Source organism: Rhinatrema bivittatum, chromosome 6, assembly GCF_901001135.1.
Source record: "Rhinatrema bivittatum chromosome 6, aRhiBiv1.1, whole genome shotgun sequence".
Taxonomy (NCBI): domain Eukaryota; kingdom Metazoa; phylum Chordata; class Amphibia; order Gymnophiona; family Rhinatrematidae; genus Rhinatrema; species Rhinatrema bivittatum.
This window is the reverse complement of record NC_042620.1, coordinates 235,235,712-235,256,521: the sequence shown is the minus strand read 5'-3', so window position 1 is coordinate 235,256,521 and position 20,810 is coordinate 235,235,712. Positions and strand designations below refer to the sequence as shown.

At 45.9% G+C, this 20,810-nt stretch overlaps 1 protein-coding gene across 3 annotated transcripts in view; it reads right to left on the bottom strand.

Annotated features, from left to right (window-relative positions):
- Window positions 1-12,401, bottom strand: part of LOC115094014 (SLAIN motif-containing protein-like) — a 232,534-nt gene extending 220,133 nt beyond the window's left edge. Inside the window, exon 1 of one of the 3 annotated variants that reach the window (XM_029606629.1) lies at window positions 12,165-12,401. The gene's annotated coding sequence lies outside the window, so the exon portion shown is untranslated. The remainder of the gene's footprint in view (window positions 1-12,164) is intronic. The other 2 variants (XM_029606627.1, XM_029606628.1) reach the window with 2 other exon arrangements.
- Window positions 12,402-20,810: the final 8,409 nt, after the last annotated feature.

The following is a 20,810-nucleotide window of genomic DNA, read 5'->3' as shown; positions in this document are numbered from 1 at the left end:
TTCTGCATTTCTGTCCAGAGACGGCAGGGAGAAGAACTGATTCAAAGGCAACTCACTGACCACCTTTGGTGAAAAAGGAGAGAACAGTACTCAGCTGAACCGCCCCCTGAAAACACCTGGTGAAATGGCTCCTGGCAAGTCAAGACCTGCAGTTTGTAAAACCTACACACTGAACAAACTACCACAAAAAACACTGTTTTCAAGGTCAGCAACCTCAAGGACACAGTACATAGCGGTCTAAACGTAGAGCCTGCCAAAAAATCCAAGACCAAACTAAGATTCCATAGGGGAACCGGAAATTGCAAGGACGATGAAGATGGTTCACTCCTTTCAGAAAATGGGTCACCTCAGGATGAGCCGGCAAGGATCCACCATTTACCTGACCCCTGAAACAGGCAAGAGCCGCTACCTGTACTTTCAAGGAATAGACAGTCAAGCTGATATTGAAGTCATCCTGCAAAAATTCCAACATGAGCGGAATTTTGACCAAGGAAGGAAGAGTACCTCTAATCTCACACTAGACCTCAAAAACTCTCTAACCCCATATATAAGCCAAGGAAGTGGAGAACTTTCTAGCTCTTAGCAAGGTGGAAATCATTGTCACAGAGTATTCACATTTCAACAAGCAAGTCCTTTCAAGGGTCATACCATTAGACAAAATCAAGTCGGATCTTTGTGAAAAACAGGTCCCTGCTGTAACAGGTTCCTGTGTGCTGGAAGTCGAAGAGGTGAATCCATCAAGAGCCTCCGTAGTTCTGCATAGCACGGTCTCCTGGGCCAATCTGGAACGACCAAGAGCACCATCCGTCTGTGGCATTTGATTCCTTGAATCAGTCTGCCCAACATGGACCATGGAGGAAAGGCACACAGCATCTTATCTTCCGGCCACACCTGCACTAGGGCATCAATCCCCAATGACTGAGGATCTCTTCTGCGGATGAAAAATCACGCAACTGTGGCATTTTGCAAAGTCGCCAACAGATCCAGGCCCAGGAGGCCCCCAGCGATCCCAAATCAGCTGAAACGCCTCATCTGACAATGCCCACTCTCCTAAGTCCAAACTCTTCTTGCGAAGAAGTCTTCTTTTCTGTTGCCTTGCCTGCAAAGATTGAGGCTGAGATCATCTGGAGATGCATATCTGTCCATACCAGAAATTGATCCATTTCCTACGACACTTGGTGGCTCTTGGTTCCTCCCTGCCGAGTGATGTAAGCCACAGTTGTTGCATTGTCAGACATTAGGACAGATTGGCCCTACAGCCTGTTGCCAAAATGTAGACATGCCTACTGAACTGCCTTGGCTTCCAGCTGATTGATGTGCCAGAGAGACTCTTCTGCACTCCAGCACCCTTACGCCATCAACTCCTGACAGAGAGTTCCCCATCAAGGAGACTCACATCTGTTGTCAGTACTAGCCAGTCCAGTGGAGTTAGGGAGACACCCTTCCGGAGATGATCCACTTGCAGCCACCACTGCTGTTGGGAGGAGACCTCCGTTGGCTGGTGGAGCTGAATTAAATAATCTTGAGACTGCGGATTCCACAGAGAAAGCAAGGCGCATTGCAGAGAACGCATATGCGCCCTTGCCCACAGTACCCCTGCCAGGGTCACTGCCATTAGATCAAGGACCCGCGGTCGGAGGGGCAAAATGTTCAAACAATAGACCGAGTTGAGCTAGCAACTTCTGAATTCAAACTTCTGGCAGGAACCCCTTGCCCTACTTCGTGTTGAACCGAACTCCTAGGGATTCCAGCAGCTGAGTAAGCTGAAGGCTGCTCTAGGCTAGGTTCGTCACCCAGCCGAGCTCCCTCAACAGGGAATCCACCGTACGAGTCACCAGGTGGCTCTCTTCCAGTGACATGGCACGAAGCAGTCATCCAAACATAGGAGTACTAGGATGCCCTCCTCAACACTGCCACAACTACCACCATTACTATAGAAAAAGGTACTGGGAGTGGTGGCCATACCAAATGGCAGGGCCCAAAACTGAAAGAGGCATCCCAGAACCTCGAATGGCAGAAAGCAGTGATGCTCTAGTCTGATGGGAATGTGGATACACACGTTGGACAGATCCAGAGAGGTCAGAAACTCCCCTGACTGCATGGCCATTACCTCTGAGCGCAAAGTTTCCATGTGAAAATGCTTCACTCGCATATGACAGTTGACACCTTTGAGAGCTAGGATGGGAGAGGAAACAAGCCCTTCTTTGGCACAACGAAATAAATGGAATATCGCTCCATATGGTCTTGAAATGGGGGCACTGGGACCACAGCCCTCAGACGAGAAGCCTTGCCAATGTAACTTCCACTGCCTGCTTTTTCTGCAGAAGATGCCATGAACACATCCCGAGGTATATTGCGAAACTCCATCGCATATCCTTCTTGTATTTCCTCCAGGATCCACTGATCCGAAGTGATTTCGACCCACCTCTGATGAGAGAGACAGAGAGAATGAATCCCCATCTTCTGTTCCTGGGGGTGGGTCAGCAAACCTTCATTGGGAGATACGGGAGGATTCACCACCCAAGCCTGCACCTCATCTAGATTGTCAGGGATGAAGGACTAAGACCTACCAAAGGACAGAGTCCTCTGAAAGGTCATTCCTCTATAGGATCGCAAACACCTGGATCCTCCAGCTTGACCTCTCATGTAACAAACCTCATGGGCATCCTTGATAGATATCCGGCATTCAAAAATGCAGGTCCTGAAGCTACCGATGACTGGCTTCTTCTTAGGTCTTGCTTAAACCATTACGAATACACTTAAAACTTTTTTTCTGATAGCACTAAAATTGTATTTGAGGGGCAGCCATTGCAGCAAAGCAAGACCAAAAACTTCTAGCTTCAAAGAATCAGGCAAAAAAGCAATGTAAAAAAATAAAAGCGATGGGGCACATGTTCCTAAAGAAACTAACAAAATCAGACTGAGGGTCTCATTTAGCAACATGCATGCAGAAACCATGAGCTGTGAGATAACATCACCGACACACCACGGCTAATTCAGCCCTGTTTGTGGACAAAGAAACAACCATGTTCACAAGATACTTTTAACCCTAAAGCACAAATTCTGGCACAATTCAATTTTGTTCTATTCTTAGTATCCTGTAATGCAAGTCTTCCAGTGGGAGAACCTGTATCTAATCCTCAGGCTGGGTGAAAATGTAATAATAATCACATAAGTCTAACATTACCTTCCTGTTCAACTACCTCTTAAAAAAATTAAGTTTGCTAGTACCAATCAGGTCACTGCAAAACAGCATTTTGCTATAGAGTAAGACATGCAGTAAACCAAGTAAAAACATTATGAAAACTCAATGGTCAAGAGATCTTACTTTTGTTTTGGGATTTTGTGAAGCAGATCGATAAGGGCAGAGATTACTTTAACATTTATGTAGGGTCTTTGGAGATGGTAAATGCACTAAAGCCCAAATTTTAAAAGGCCCACACGTGTAAAATCCAGGGGGGGGGGTTTACGTGCGTAGCTGGGCCATGCACATGCAGAGTGCATTTTAGGAACAGCCTGCCATGCGTGTAACCCCCCTTGCAAAGTGCAAGGCCAGGGTGGGGGCCAACCGGGACAGCGGCCATTAGGCCCTGTCCATGGGGAAGCATGCACCGGCAGCAGGCTGAAGTTAATAGTGCTCCTTTGGAGCAGAAGTAAAACAAACAAACAAAAAAAAAATTCTAATAGTTAGATAGGGGTTGGGGAGGAGAGGGTAGGGTAGGGTAGGGGAAAGGTAGGAAGGGTAAAGTGGATATGAAACCGGGAAAACCCTACTCCCGTTACCATGCATTTTTTTTAAAATCCCCTCCCCCCATTGCCTTTCTAAGAAGACACCCGCCCGCACATTTGCACGCGGACATTAAATTCTGGCACGTATGTGTGCACAGGAATTGTATTTTATACAAGAACTGTGCACACATGGACTCACGCGCGGACTTTTCAAAGCCGACCCCTGAGGGTTTTACTAAAATGGAAAATGTAAAGAAGTTTGATACAACTTTCTCAAACTGTGTGGACAAGCATATCAATTTGTTGAGTTAAATATTTATTTTAACTCACTCTATTGCCTCTCTGCAAAGTAAGATTTATCATATCATTTCAGCCTTGTATTGCAATATAAATTAAATCCCTTTAAGCAAAATGTTATATTTTATTTATTTAGCTATTTTATATATCCTCCATGTATAGATGACAATGGTTTACAAAGTGACATTCATAGTTATAACTCAAACAAACAATTGGTTATTGGCAGGCATTATCAAGTGAAATTTTCTAGTATTTTTTTTTTTTTTAAAATCCTTATTTTTGCATTTTAACTTGTGTACAGCGAAAAAACGCACACAACCAAAAGCACAACAGTAAACACCTAACATTGGCAGTGGTGCAAATACAATACTATCAGTAAACACAAGAATTAAACAAAGGGATAATCCCCCACCCCCCTTTCCCTCCCCTCAGATCAAGGTTATAGGAAAGCACAGACACAGTGAGCCATAGGTCCCCAGCAGAAAGGTAAGCAACGCCATTGGAGAATCATCGCAGAGCCAACAGATTGTTCCTGGCAGTAGTACTAAGTGACATCAGGTATGGTCTCCAAACCGACATGCCATGGGCATGTGCCTTAGAAGAGGTCCGACGGGCAGTTAAGAGTTCAAAAGTCGCCATACGGTGAAGACGGAGTTTCCAATACATGGCAGTTGGGACCTCAGGTACTGTCCAATGTTCCAGAATAGATTTGATAACTATCAAAAACATCTTTTGTAATAATAGTTAGATAGGTTTAGGGGTATATTGTCTCTCTGCGCAAACAAGCAAAGTAAAGGATCCAATGGAATCGCAGCGTGCAGCCATCTAGATGCAATACCGCATATTTCACCCCAAAAGGAGGATATCTGTACGCAATCCCAAAACAGGTGTGATAACGTTCCAGACTTATTACACTTAGTACATTTGTCAGAAGGTAACAATTTTAGCTTAAATGCCCACGTGGTGGGTTTATATAGCCTGTGGTAGAATTTAAATAAAGACTCCTTATGCAACATATGTTCCGACACGCCCATACACCCCTGAAAGCACTGTGCTAAAATTTTTGGGGAGATAGGGACTCCCAATTCCCTAGTCCATTGGTCTCCTAGAGTAGGTAATACTGAAAGTCTCCTGCCCTCTATAAGCCCTCGGGCAATCACCGCACACGAGAGTGCTTTCCCTGGTGGAGGAACAAAAAATTTGTGAACCCCGTCGGATATAAGCGAATCCCAGTAAGGGAGGACCTCCTGTTCGATAAAATGTCTAACTTGCAGATACGCAAAAAAGGATTGGCAAGGGAGATGAAAGTCATCTCGGAGAGTCTCAAAGGACTTAATCTGTCGTATCTCCCCTACTAAATGTACCAATTGTCCGAAGCAACATAGGCCAAGTGAGGCCCAGGTAAGAAAAGCTGCATTCTCCACCCCAGGTGTGAACCGGGGGTGGCCCACTATGGACAAATATGGGGAAGCGGTCCAAACTATACTAAGGCGACGGCACAGCCATTTCCAGGCAGACCGACATGCAGACACTATGGGGTTAGCGTGAATGTAACCTGGCAGCATAGTGGGCGAGACATGTAGTAAATTTCCCAACCTAAAAGGAGCGCACCAGCCACCCAAAAAACGTACAGGAGAGAATTGTTCCTTAGATGTAAGCCACTCATGGACATGCCTAAGAAGGCAAGCTCTATTATAAAGTCCCAGATCAGGACACCCCATTCCCCCCTTTCCCCAGGGGAGCTGTAATTTGGCCAGGGATATACGCGCCCTCTTGTCTCGCCAGAGATATCGACTCAAGGCTTTTTCCAAATCAACCAGATGGCCCTTGCGGAGCTGAAGAGGCAACATTTGTAATACATAGAGCCATCGTGGAAATTCCACCATTTTGAACAACTGAATTCTGCCATTAAGCGATAGAGGCAAGGAGGTCCACTCCTTCAACCTCTGTTTTGTTTTATGTAATAATGGCAAGACATTACTGTCATATAAGGAGGCACAGTCCACTGGAATAAGGACTCCCAAGTATCGCATTTCTTTCGCCACCCATTTCAGAGGAAAAACACCGGGCCAGCTCCCCTTCAAAGATCCAATAACATCCAAAGCCTCTGATTTATCCTTATTGATCTTGAGGCCGGAGAATAAACCAAATTGAGCTTGTAAGGCCATTACCCCCTGGAGAGAGCGCACCGGATGCAATAAAAATACTAAGACGTCGTCCGCAAAAGCAGCTACCTTAAAGGTCTCCCCGCCCCTGGTAAAACCATGGATATCTCTAGATTCATCAATTTTCCGTAATAAGGGGTCAATAGAAAGGATATATAACAGTGGGGACAAAGGGCAGCCCTGTCTCGTGCCACGTTGTAATTCAAAGTCCTCCGAGACTCCCCCATTGGCAAGTATGGCTGAACAAGGGTGTTGATATAGCAGCGCTATACTGTGAATAAAAGTATCATCAAAACCATATCGTTGTAGGACAGAAAACAAATAGGGCCAGGAAACCCTATTGAATGCTTTCTCAGCATCGAATCCCACCACCACGGCCTGCGTCTGAGTATGTTTACAATAGGCCAAGGCTGTCCATAATTTGGTTAAATGTCTACTGGCCGCGCGCCCTAGGACAAAGCCCACTTGAGTCTGCGAGACAAGGCTAGGTAAAATGGTATTCATCCGATTGGCCCGGATCTTGGCGTATAGCTTGATATCATAGTTTAACAATGAAATTGGACGGTAAGAAGCCGGGGAGGTGGGATCCTTGCCGCCCTTCGGCAGGAAAGTGATAAAGGCTCGTTTAGCATGTTGAGGAAATGCACCCTCCCGTTGGGCCATCTGGTAGTAATCTAGGAGAGGGCCGGACAGTTCTATCTTCAAGATTTTATAAAAATTTGCGTTATAGCCATCTGGCCCCGGTGCCTTGTGTAAGGCACTTGACCGAATACCCTCCAAAATTTCAGAGACGGTTATCGGACTATTCAACTTGGCCAATTGGTCTGGTGCTACCTTGGGCAACGTTAGGGAGTGGAAGAAGGACTCCTCCGCTTCCGGCGCCCCGGATTCCCTTTCTTCGGAATACAGTTGGACATAAAAAGACCGCAGAATTTTGCAAATCTCTGCCGACGATGTCCTTTTGTTACCTGCGCTATCAGTCAAGGCTTCAATATAGTTGTGACCCCGTTTAACCCTCACCAAATTGGCCAAGAGTTTGCCCGTCCGATTCCCATACCTATAGAGCCTATGGGCAGTAGTGAGTAAAGCCCTCGTCGTTCTTTGGTGTAGGTGACAGTTGAGAGCCGCTAAAGCTTCCCTGTAAGCTTGTCGGGTGACCTTATTGGGGTGTGCTATGTAGCCTGCCTTGACCCGTCTAAATGTCCGCTCTAAATCGAGGATCTTTCGATTAAGAAGTTTGTTCCTCCTAATTTGGAAAGCGATTATTTCCCCCCTCAAAACCGCCTTTCCGGCTTCCCAATAAAGCAGCGGTGTGTCCTTGGCCATGTGGTTATGCTCCGTATACTCCCGCCATTTCTCCTTAAGATAAGTTTGAAATTCAATGTCCCCTGTTAAGTGCCCCGGAAATCTCCACCTTTGGGAGACACTAGAAGTGACGTGTCTCTTGACCTCCAACCAGATCATCGCGTGATCTGAACACTCTTCCGGGCCGATCTCTGCCCCACTAATGTTTACGAGATTGTTACTACTGGTCAGTAAATAGTCAATGCGCGACATAGAATCGTGCGCCCTGGCAATATGTGTATAAGATCTGTCTTCTGGGTGTAAGACTCTCCAGGCGTCGATGAGCCGTAAATGAGTGCATAGGTAGGAGACCCCCTTCTTTCTCCCTGTGGGGTGTATCACAGTTTGAGAGTTTCTGTCTATAGTGGGATCAGCTACACAGTTTAAATCCCCTGCTAGGTATAAGACACCCAACGCCCGATGAGTGATTTCATGCATCAGTGTTTCAAAGAAACTGTGGGAATAAACATTGGGAGCATAAACACTAGCTATAGTAACCAATTCACCATAGAGCTTGCCTGTGATAAGAACAAAGCGGCCATCAGAGTCAGTGTAAGTAGAAATGTGGTCATAGGCCACTCCCTTGCCAATCAGAATTGCAACCCCCCTCTTACGTCCCACTGCCGGAGAGTGAAATACTTTGTCTACCCATTCTCTGGCTAACTTTTCATGTTCTTTCCTGCTTAAATGAGTCTCCTGTAAACATGTGATTTTAGCTTTATGGCGTCTCAATGATGCGAGTACCTTTGCCCTCTTTATAGGGGAACTCAGCTCTGCAACATTCCAGGAAATAATCCTGGTCAACTCAGCCATATTTTATCCAGAAGCTTCGATTGAACAGCATATTAAAACTGTGAGTGCGCCAGAATCCCCCCCAGCCTAGGGATCCCAGCCCCAGGTTCCCATGACCCCCAAGACAATACCATGCATAGCAAACAATCTGCGCCCACAACCTTAATCCACCCATCCCTCCCCCCCCTACAGGAATATTGGATCTGCTCCCCATCTCCCTCCCCCCCCCTTCCCCCGTCACCAATCCAGTGTTCCTTGCCAGATTGTATGACTCCACATCTTTCTACCTCCTGTAAAAAAAGGAGGATGAAGAACCACATTGTGAGCCGGTCCGGGGCTCCGCTCCCTGTAAACAATGCAATCAATAGATTTAAACCACACTCCTGAAAAAGAAAAGCTGATATTGCATAACCTTAACTCAAAGACTTAATACTTAAACTCGTCTTTGCATGATCCAGAACTCAGTCCAAAGCTGTCATATGCCCGATTCACAGATTTTGCAGGTTATTCAGGAAATCTTGCGCTGCAGATACTGAGTCCAAAACCCTCCAGGATCCCTGATGTTCCACTCTCAGTTTGGCCGGGTATTGCAAATTAAAGCGAACTTGACGCTTGTGAAGCTCCGCACAAATAGGGGAGTACTCCTTCCTCTTTAGTGACACCTGCGTAGAGTAATCCTGGAAAATCAGAATGCGTTGCCCCTCATAGGATAGCGAGGCAGTCTTCCTGTAAGCCTGAAGCACAGCGGCCTTGTGAGCAAAATTAAGGAATTTAGCTATTGCCACCCTCGGTCTGGGGGTATTGGGTACTCTGGCCCCCAGGCGATGGGCCCTCTCCACCGCACATTGCCCCACCAGGTGCATTAGGCCCAGTTCCTTGGGAAACCAATTTTCCAAAAGGCGCATGAGCTCCACGTCACTGACATTCTCGGGGAAACCGACAAACCGAAGGTTACTTCTCCGCGCCCTGTTTTCCAAATCGTCGATTTTAGCTTCTAACGTATCCACGTGTTTCGCTAAATGCTCCTGTTGCTGGTTCAGAGCCTGGGTTTCCCCTTCAACTGCCGCCACCCGGTGTTGCGTATCTTCCACCTGTTGTTTGATAGCCGCTAAAGTTTCATTCCCAGCGGCAATCTGCTGTGAGAGCTCCACAAATTTACCTTCAAGCGCCGCCGCGACTGCCCGGGAGACCTCCTCTACCAGCGCGGTCTGGTTCTCTGCCGCCGGTCTCGGGCTCGGCGGGCCGTCCGCCATCTTGGAGTCAGTCGGCTTGCCGCACACTTTCTTTTCTCGCAGGGTTTTACTGGCCATGGTGTCCCCGCCGCTTTCGAAAAAGTCCACAATAAGGTTTTGGGAAGCCACGGGTGGGTTTGGTGAGGCTGTCCGATGCGATTCAAGAGTCCGGTTTGCCGAGTTTTGGAGCGGGCCCCGGGAGCGAGGTAAGAGGACGTGTTACTCGCTCATCGGTCACGTGGTTCCCCCAATTTTCTAGTATTTTAATTGATCTAGTGCATAAGACTAAGGGTACAGGTAACTGACATGAAATGATAATTTTCATATGTTAGTGATCTGTTTTCAGTCTTGCATTCTCTCATTTGATTTATTCTTCATAATTTGATCATCTTTTGTCATTCTTGTTTTTGTAGTTCTGATGTTTTATATTAAATTGTAAGCATTTTTGAATAGCCATGTTTTTAATTCACCTTTACATTTCTGTCTGGTAAAATATGTAATGCCTTAGGCCAGGGGTCGGGAACCTATGGCTCGCGAGCCAGATGTGGCCCTTTTGATGGCTGCATCTGGCTCACAGACAAATCTTTAATAAAAAAGTAAAAATCTTAACAAAAACCCCCACCCTCCTGACCTGCCAAAAAGTCCCTGGAAGTCCAGCGGGGGTCCAGGAGCAGTCCGGGAGCGATCTCCTGGACTTGGGCTGTCGGCTGCCAGAAGTCAAAATGGCGCCGACGGCCCTTTACCCTCACTATGTCACTGGGGTCGACCAATGGCGGCGGTAGCCCCTGTGACATAGTAAGGGCAAAGGGCCGTCGGCTGCCAGTAATCAAAAAGATGATCAAATTATGAAGAATAAATCAAATGAGAGAATGCAAGACTGAAAACAGATCACTAACATATGAAAATTATTTCATGTCAGTTACCTGTACCCTTAGTCTTATGCACTAGATCAATTAAAATACTAGAAAATTTCACTTGATAATGCCTGCCAATAACCAATTGTTTGAGTTATAACTATGAATGTCACTTTGTAAACCATTGTCATCTATACATGGAGGATATATAAAATAGCTAAATAAATAAAATATAACATTTTGCTTAAAGGGATTTAATGTATATTGCAATAAAAGGCTGAAAGGATATGATAAATCTTACTTTGCAGAGAGGCAATAGAGTGAGTTAAAATATTTAACTCAACAAATTGATGATATGCTTGTCCACACAGTTTGAGAAAGTTGTATCAAACTTCTTTACATTTTCCATTTTAGTAAAACCCTCAGGGGTCAGCTTTGAAAAGTCCACGCGTGCGTCCATGTGTGCACAGTTCTCGTATAAAATACAATTTTATACGAGAACTGGTTAGGAGGGTGGGGGGTTTTGTTAGATTTTTACTTTTTTAATAAAGATTTGTCTGCGAGCCCTGGACCCCCGCTGGACCACCAGGGACTTTTGGCAGGGGGGGGCAGGAGGGTGGGGGGTTGTAGTAAATTAATTTGGTAGGTTTTGTATGGCTCTCACGGAATTACATTTTAAAATATGTGGCATTCATGGCTCTCTCAACCAAAAAGGTTCCCGACCCCTGCCTTAGGCAGAGTTCCAGAGCTTTGGCCCTATTATATGTCAAATATCTTTCATAAATAGGGTGTTATAATAAAAATGAAAAGTTCACCTATTAGACCTCTTGAAAGTTTGTGGACTAATGTGGGTACATACAATATTTTATAAGCTTTCACCACACAACTCTGCTAATGAACCACTAATTTCTGGATAATTTTGCCCTTCTGAATTGTTAGATGTTGGTAATGTGGGGGCAGGTGCTTATGGGAAAATAACTACAGGCAACTAAACTCATTTATCTTGTTACCAGGATAAAATAAAAGGTTAGTTATTTGTTGAGACAACTTTAGCACAGTAACACAAAGTCAACAAGCAATACAAGAGGTCATCAGGAACGTCCTCCAGTGCAGCATTTAAGAACGAAAGGTGTTTATTGCAAGGAAAAGACTCCACTCAAGAGGATGGAGAGGGCAACGGTACGATTTCTTTCGATATAGACCTTATTTAAAGAACAACCCACCCAGTTGGGACCATTGTCTCCTTGGGCGTGCAGGGGTCTATATATGGACGGTGCTCTCGGGTGGGGGTGTATTCGGCGGCTCACACTAGATTACAAGTGGGGAGAATCTAATTTTCCCGTCACAGGGCAGAGAGAACACAGATAGAAACAGAGCCGCTACTCACTGCCCGGTTCAACAAAGGAAAAGCCGCGCTTCAAAGGAAAACACGCGCAAGCACAGCGCTGAGCCCGGCCGCATACACACACACACACAGGGAGAGATCAGCCATCAGCAATACACCGGAACCACACAATTCAAAACAAAAGCTAACGGCGCAGCAGCAGCAGGAAAGCTATAGCCGCGGGCCGGGACAGAGGGACTTAACAACGCAAATAAAAGGGTGCCACGTCAGGTTCGGCTTTTCTTTCTTTCTTTCTTTTGGTTTCGCACACATCGGTTATATTTCAGTAAGCGAGTTAAAAAAAAAAATAAGATAGCAACGGAGCCTTACCTCCCACTAACCACCCCCCCCCCCCAAAATCCCGGACCTGGCTCGCAGGTTCCCAAGCTCGTTCTCTCTCCGTGCAGTCAGGCGCGAGCTCCTTCTCCAACCGCCCGGTCCCCTGGCTCACGCACTCGACTTGTTAGCTAGTCGTATGCTAGCTCTCTGAAAAACGGCTCGCACTCTTTACGATGCTTCATTCTTTACCTCTCGGCTCACCTCACGCGCGAGCACGAAAAAGAACTAAAATAAAAATAAGAAACATGGTCCAGTGCGCGTGTGCAGAATGGGTGGCAGGGGGTGGGGCAGTTGAGGCGAGTAGTCACGTGACGTGAGACGACCCACTTAGGCGGCGGGAGCTGTTCGCGCGCTAGGTGTGCTGTTGTTAGAGAGCTGCTGATGCTGTTGCTATATTGTGTGGGAGAAATTTTCTGTACCCCTATTGTAGGCGCTTGCTGCCAGTGCCTTATAAGGGATAGCACATTTAGCTTATCAAAAATACCTTGCCACTTGCCCTCAGTAGCAATTTTTAAATACATAAAGTTTAGCAAATAAATTGCCGAAGATAGTAACTTTTTTTATTGGGCTGACTTAATAATAACAAAATGTAAACAATCGCTTAGTAAAGGTTGCTAGATGCCAATACTTTTTAGAGCCCAATCAATCACCAAATGTATCCCCAAAATAGCCCAAAATTCAAAAGCTGCAAAAACAATTTTTATTATGCATGATTTTACACAAATTCCTGCATTGCATGCAAATTTACAAAATTAACAATGTATATAAAAAAGTAAAAAAAAAACTTACTAGAAAAGTCTAAAAATCAAGGTTGTCATGTTCAATGTTTTCATAACATAAGATTCATCTGAAAGCTGTGCAGAGCTGCACCATTCAAGATGTATTAGAATCAAGCATAGGTTGGGAACCAGACACCCCCCCCCCCCCCCCCAGGGCATTAAATACTGCTATTCTTTCCTGCTTATGGGTGGTAAAACAAGCAGCTATCTTTTTGCAAGATGAGGTGGCAGTGCAAAGAAAGCATTTCTTTTTAAGTCCCTGGCAGAGCGAAAGCAACACAACAGTGATGCAAGTTGCCTTCGGAGCTATATCTTACTGCAATTCACAGTGGGCCCACTCGGGATCCCAGTATTGCTGGCACCTAATGCAGTTATATTGATTGCTATAGCTCTATACTGGCATTGTTGATTGCTCTTGTATAGAATAGTCTGGGGCTCATTTATAAGGTGTTACCATTAGCACTGACTGTTACGACTCTTGGTCGCAGACGGCTGTGACTGCTATTACTCACTGCATGTTCTGCCTCTCTCTCTCCCTTGGGGAAACTCGCGGCTGTGGCCAGCCACTTCCGTAGCTCATTGCTCCAGTCAGGGACTCCCCAGAGCGACGAGGACGCCGCCGACCGCCATGTCTCCTCTGGGCCTCCCTAGGCACACGTGCTACATGGCCCCTGATAGGGATGCCAGGGCGGGACCCTCAGGGGCGTCTCCCCGTGATGACATCACTAACCCTGGACTCTTAAGCTCCATCGGGGCCTGGCCCTAATCAACTTGGCAACGAGTTCCTTCCTTGCTGAATCCTACGGATCTCTCTACGGAGGTCAGTTCCTGGTTCCAGTTCTTCCTGGCGTGAGACACTCTCGGGTACCAGCTCCTCGGGGGCCCTGTTCCTGTCTCCTGGTACCCACTCCTCGGAGGGCCCTGCGCCTTGGACTCTACCTTCTAGCTTCCCCGCTCCTCGGGACTGCCCTGGAACCACTCTGCCTTGTGAAGACTCTACATAAGTGTACCCTGCCCTGTGGGCCACTGCCTTCCTACTCTGCTTCGTGGGATCTACGGAGGTGTCCCCCGCTCTGCGGGCCATTGCCTTCCTACTCAGCTTTGTGGAGACCATTGGAGGTGTACCCCATCTTGCGGGCCATTCCCTCACTACTCTGCTTGTGGAGACCACCGGAGGTGTACCCCGCTCCACGGGCCATTGCCTTCCCTTTGTGACTGTGTCGCGCCCGCCCCCCCCCCCCCCCCCCCCCCCTCCTCGGGGCAGCGCGAGGTGTAATTGTGACTGTGCCGCGCTTCCCCGCTCCTTGGGGTAGCGCTTTCTCTCTCTCTATCACTGCCAGAGACCCCTGGGCTTCCCCGCTCCTTGGGTAAGCCTACATAATATCTTCTGCACTGACGCTCTCTGTGGCTCCGCCCCCTGGGTGAGTATGGAGGAGTGCAGAGAGAGAGAGCGTCTCCTGCCCGGCTCCTCACCACTAGGGGACCTGTTCTGGTACTTGTATCTACATCCCTCTCTCTGCACTCTCTGAGCTGTGTCACCTGTTGCTGCTGACCTCGCCTCCCGACACTGAGGCCCTGTGGGGCTCCTCCCCGTGGGCGGTACCATCTTTCACCGCGGGCCAAGGGTCCACTAACCCACGAGTTCTAACACTGATAGTGTATTATAAGGCAGCTCTATTCCCTTTAGCACTGAAAACAGTGCTGTACTTTTGAGTGAAAGTAATAGCACTATTTTACCGTATGACATGGCATTGCAGATGGCAGTAGTTCTCACTCAGGGATACCTGGGAACCTGTCAGAGAGTTCACAGCCAGCCCATTACTGCTGCATGAGAAAGGGAAGCCTGAACTGCAAGAGACAGCCACCTGCCATTGCACATATTGATGATCCTTTGTCAACAGCAATCTGTCCATCTACCTAGAATAAGCCATAGACTATATTTAGTCTTTATTATCTTTTGACGGGAGAAGTAAGACGGATTGAGAAATGTCCACTTGTAATATCCATCGCTCTGATTCTCTAAAATGAGCAATGCAAACGTAAGCTCTCTGATACTTCCTTCCCCTTCCCCTCCCCCCAGGCACGGCTCCCTCCATTTCACCCTCAAACTGCAAACTGGCATCAGTTTGTCAAGCAGAGACAACAAAGCACCAGTAGAAATATGCCTTCCAGCTACCACAGCACCCTTCTGGAAAGAAGCCCAAAAAACTGCATATACCCAAAAAATAGCCCAAAATCCCACAGCCAAAAAAAGAAAAAAAAAGTCCGGGTAGTACCCATGAGTGCGGGGTCACGGGCTGACCGAGGAAGGTCAGAAATCGGTGCATCGTTGTCGCCAGGTTTTATTATTTAAAAAATGAGAGAAATCGGGTGGCACCTTATAGACTAATACGTCTATCCCTCTGAATGTTTTATTATTTCTGTCTCTTGCAATGATATTAACCTTTTTTATGCATTTTTAAAAGTGTGAGGGGGGAGGGGTGTTTAACATTTTTCAAGATTTTGTCTTTAGAGAAGTACCAAATGCTGAAAGTGGTGATAATTGGGTCTGATTGTTGCTGGATCAGAAGTATCCTTTGAAGATTTGTTTGCAACAATGTATTCTCTCTTAAAGACAGATTTATTTTTATGAAGTACAATTGAATTGGCAAATGATTGAATTTATTAAAATCTGCACAAGGAGGTCACGTGATGCGGTGATCCCGGCCTGAAGCTTCTGACTGGGCTCCAGGTGCTGGCCCCCGGCAATCCATAAATATCGCAATCATCAGTGACCTTCCATTTGTACAATAACATCTGTGGCAGGACCATATGTCTATAGCTAGATACCTGCATAAATCGTCTAGTGGTATACCAGTGAAGCTAGGGAAAAAAAGAGAAGGAAAAAACAAGTGTGTTGAGGGAAAGTTGGCCGCCGGAAAAGATAAAGGCACGCTGTATGGTTGGATGAAATGGTGGTTCAGGAATTAACAACAGAAGTCACCGCAGCCCTAGCAGGTAAGCTATAGGTAATATTGGAGCAAATTTCAGATCTCAAAAACTCTTTATCGGATATTGGGCGAGGTGGGAAACCGTGGAAGGCCATATATTGGTGGTGGAGGATTATACGAGGGCGAGAATAGGCACGAATGCAACAAACATACACCACATGTGTAGAATTACAATTAGTTGTTTTTTTCAAAAAAATTGTAAAACTTGAACGTGGGTGCTGCCACTCTGCTCCGACCAAAGCCAACCCGCACATTTCACATTTGCCACAGGGGAAATTCCCTTGCTCATGTCCATCAGACTGATCTTCAGTCTTAGGTTTCAAACAAGCCCTCACAATCTTAACTTGAAGATTGTGGCTCCTAGAAAAGTCAAAACGGGGAAACGTATCCAAATCTCGGTGGAGCAATAGCATATTCCAATGTTTTTTAAGGATTTCAACAATGTCCTTTACTCGATTGCTGTACTGTGACACACATGTCAATCCGTCATTCTTACGACTCACTCCTACAAAAATAGTTGATAAAATACAGCTGAGTTAACTTAATAAAACTATACTGAGGAACAGTGTGGTGGGGTTTTTTGACTGTGTTATTGTTACCCCAGATTTCTGAGTTTTTTGGGGCTGGTTTGTTTTTTTGATTTTTTGAATCGGATACGTTGTAAAGCCCTCATGGCGTCTCTAGGAGGAGAGTGGAAAAATGTGCTGAGTTTTCCTGAAGAACAGATCGCAGCAGCTATTAAACAAGTATCCCTGTTTGAAACAGGGGAGGGAAAGGATACCAGTTCAACTTGGACAGACTTGTGAGCAGCTACAAAGAGTCTTACTAGAGCCGAATTACATCAAGCCACCATAATTGAGTACATTAAGCAGCAAATGATCCCTCATGGTCTGCGGATGCAGAAAGAACCGAGAGTTTTTCAGGAGGATCCTGAATTTGTGGAAAAATGGATAGCAGTACTCAATAAATGTTCTCTAGACTTGATGTTATTGATTGTAGAAAGAACCACAGCATCGATTGAAAATTTGAAGGAGGAAATTGTAGAGATAAGAACCCAACTACAAGCTTCCACAAGTGCTGATTTATATGATGCCTCATATAAACAGATTTAAAATTCTATGTCCCAATTTAGATCACAGTTAAAACAGTTTAAGATCCAAAAATTTCGTTGGGACGAATCTGATTATAAAACTGAGCGAGTCTATTTTTGGAAATCGAAGAAAGGTGGGAAACAGCGCCCTCATGTTACCTTTCAGGATTCTGTAGGTGATTCATCAACAAGTGAAGATGAGAAAAATGATGGTCCGGAACAACCTCCAATAGGTGGCTCTTCTAAAGCCTCTAATAGCAATAATCCTTTTTTAGGATACAACAAGAATCGAGCAGGCAAATACACATCTTGAATACGGGTCAACGACTGGGACGGACCCAGGAACCGTTCAACAGACTGGGATGGACCAACAACACGGTCCCAGTATCGGAATCAACAGCGATATTAAATCTCTCTGACATTAGTGAAGTTACGGTACAAGCCTTGGAAAAAGGGTTGTTGTTTGTTCCAGAGAGCTCTTATAATTTGTTTCAAATGAGAATTGATTTACATCGTTTTTTTCAATCCCTTCAAATTAAGGTATTTTTTGGCGATCAGTAAGGAAGAGATCGATCTGTTATTGTACCCAAATCAAGATGGGTTCCCCCCGGGCCGATTGACCCTATAATTGCTACATTTATGAAATTAGTTCTAAGATGTATAATTTTTAGAACATCAAGTGCAGTTTAACAAGAAACAGGGATACTTGTTTAAATGCTGCTGCGATCTGTTCTTCAGAAAAACTCAGCACATTTTTCCACTCTCCTCCTAGAGATGCCATGAGGGCTTTACAACGTATCCGATTCAAAAAAATCAAAAAAACAAACCAGCCCCCAAAAACTCAGAAATCTGAGGTAACAATAACACAGTCAAAAAACCCCACCACACTGTTCCTCAGTATAGTTTTTAGAGATGTGAATCGTGTCCTCGATCGTCTTAACGATCGATTTCGGCTGGGAGGGGGAGGGAATCGTATTGTTGCCGTTTGTGTGTGTAAAGTATCGTCATAATCGTTAAAATCGTGAGCTGGCACACTAAAACCCCCTAAAACCCACCCCCGACCCTTTAAATTAAATCCCCCCCCCAAATGCCTTAAATTACCTGGTGGTCCAGCGGCACACTAAAACCCCCTAAAACCCACCCCCGACCCTTTAAATTAAATCCCCCACCCTCCCGAACCCCCCCCCCCCCAAATGCATTAAATTACCTGGGAGTCCTCTGTAGCGACGGTCCGTGGCTAAATCGGGGGAAGGGGGAGAGCACGAAAACCGGCACACTAGATCGTGAGGTCTTCAGCCGGCACCATTTTTCAAAATGGCCGCCGCGAAATGGCGGCGGCCATAGACGAAAACGATTCGACGCAAGAGGTAGTTCCGGACCCCCACTGGACTTTTGGCAAGTCTTGTGGGGGTCAGGAGGCCCCCCCAAGCTGGCCAAAAGTTCCTGGGGGTCCAGCGGGGGTCAAGGAGCGATTTCCTGCCGCGAATCGTTTTCCGTACGGAAAATGGCGCCGGCAGGAGATCGACTGCAGGAGGTCGTTCAGTGAGGTCCGGAACTCTCGCGAGACTTCCGGACCTCGCTGAACGACCTCCTGCAGTCGATCTGCCGGCGCCATTTTCCGTACGGACAATGGCGCCGGCCATACGCGTATGGCCGGTGCCATTTTCCGTACGGAAAACGATTCGCGGCAGGAAATCGCTCCTTGACCCCCGCTGGACCCCCAGGAACTTTTGGCCAGCTTGGGGGGGCCTCCTGACCCCCACAAGACTTGCCAAAAGTCCAGCGGGGGTCCGGAACGACCTCTTGCGTCGAATCATTTTCGTCTATGGCCGCCGCCATTTTGCGGCGGCCATTTTGAAAAATGGCGCCGGCTGAAGACCTCACGATCTAGTGTGCCGGTTTTCATGCTCTCCCCCTTCCCCCGATTTAGCCACGGACCGCCGCTACGGAGGACTCCCAGGTAATTTAATGCATTTGGGGGGGGGGGTTCGGGAGGGTGGGGGATTTAATTTAAAGGGTCGGGGGTGGGTTTTAGGGGGTTTTAGTGTGCCGGTTTTCCTGCCCTCCCCCTTCCCCCGATTTACGATTTTTTGACGATAAATCGGGGGAATTGGTATTGTATCGTGGCCCTAACGATTTTTGACGATTTAAAATATATCGGACGATATTTTAAATCGTCAAAAAACGATTCACATCCCTAATAGTTTTATTACGTTAACTAAGCTGTATTTTATCAACTATTTTTGTAGGAGTGAGTCGTGAGAATGACGGATTGACATGTGTGTCACAGTACAGCAATCGAGTAAAGGACATTGTTGAAATCCTTAAAAAACATTGGAATATGCTATCCCTCCACCGAGGTTTGGATACGTTTCCCCGTTTTGCCTTTTCTAGGAGCCACAATCTTCGAGATAAGAGTGTGAGGGCTTGTTTGAAACCTAAGACAGAAGATCAGTCTGATGGACATGAGCAAGGGAAGTTCCCCTGTGGCAAATGTGAAATGTGCGGGTTGGCTTTGGTCAGAGCAGAGTGGCAGCACCTGGGTTCAAGTTTTACAATTTTTTTGAAAAAACCGACGAATTGTAATTCTACACATGTGATGTATGTTCTTCAATGTCCGTGTAATCTAATTTATGTGGGGCATACTAAAAGAAAAATTCGGACACGCCTTTTAGAGCATAAGAGCTGTATTAAGAATGCAAAGTTGACAGCTTCATTGGTCAACCACAGTATTGATAAAGGACATCAGTTCACAGATTTTCGATGGACTATCCTTGAAATGCTACAGGTATCATCTCGGGGTGGTGTTATTCAATATGTTCTTAACAGACGAGAACAATTTTGGATTTTTAAATTAAGATCGGTTCACCCAGATGGACTTAATGAAATAGTAAACTGGTATTCCCTGACGTAATCAATGACTTTAACTCGTTTTTTGACGTATAAAGAGAGAGTGTTTGGGAGTCATGTTTAAAGGTTTTTCACTAATCACTATGAAGCTGCAAGCATTTGGGACATACACTGGAAGGAAATAGAGAGCATTTTTTTGAAAGGAGTTGTGAAACCCCCTGAAGCACATCATACACCAAAACATGGCCATGTCGGGGGTGGGAGCAATGTTAGCCTCCAAAAACTAAGCTAAGTAAAAACAGTTCTCATTAAAGACTTTCAAAATATGTTTTGAAATGTGAACTGTCCCTAGGATGTAGGAGATGTGACTTATTCTAAGGATCTTCACGGGTTGGGAATGTGTTTTAAGCAAAATATGAAAAGTCCATAAGTTATGGACATGAAAAAAAGATAAAAATAATAGATTCAAATAAAAGTGGACCAAAAGGTTATACAACTTATCAGTGGGTTTAAAGTTGTTCTCATGAAGGTCCTACAAAAATAGTTGATAAAATACAGCTGAGTTAACGTAATAAAACTATACTGAGGAACAATGTGGTGGGGTTTTTTGACTGGGTATATAGTTCAGCCACAGACTGCAGAGTCAAGCAGTCTGAGTGATGTCAGACAATGCAACGATGGTGGCCTACATCAATCGACAGGGAGGAACCAAGAGCCAGCAAGGGTTGCAGGAAATAAACCATCTTATAAAATGGATGGAAGGATATCTACAGATGATCTTGGCCTCTCACATTGCAGGAAAAGACATCAGAGCAGACTCTCAGCAGGGAGAATTTGGACCCAGGAAAATGGGTGTTGTTGGACAAGGTATTTTAGCTGATAGTAGATTGCTGGGGCCTTCCATTTTTGGACCTGCTGGCAACTTCTCGCAATGCGAAGATTCCTCGATTCTTCAGTCGCAGGAG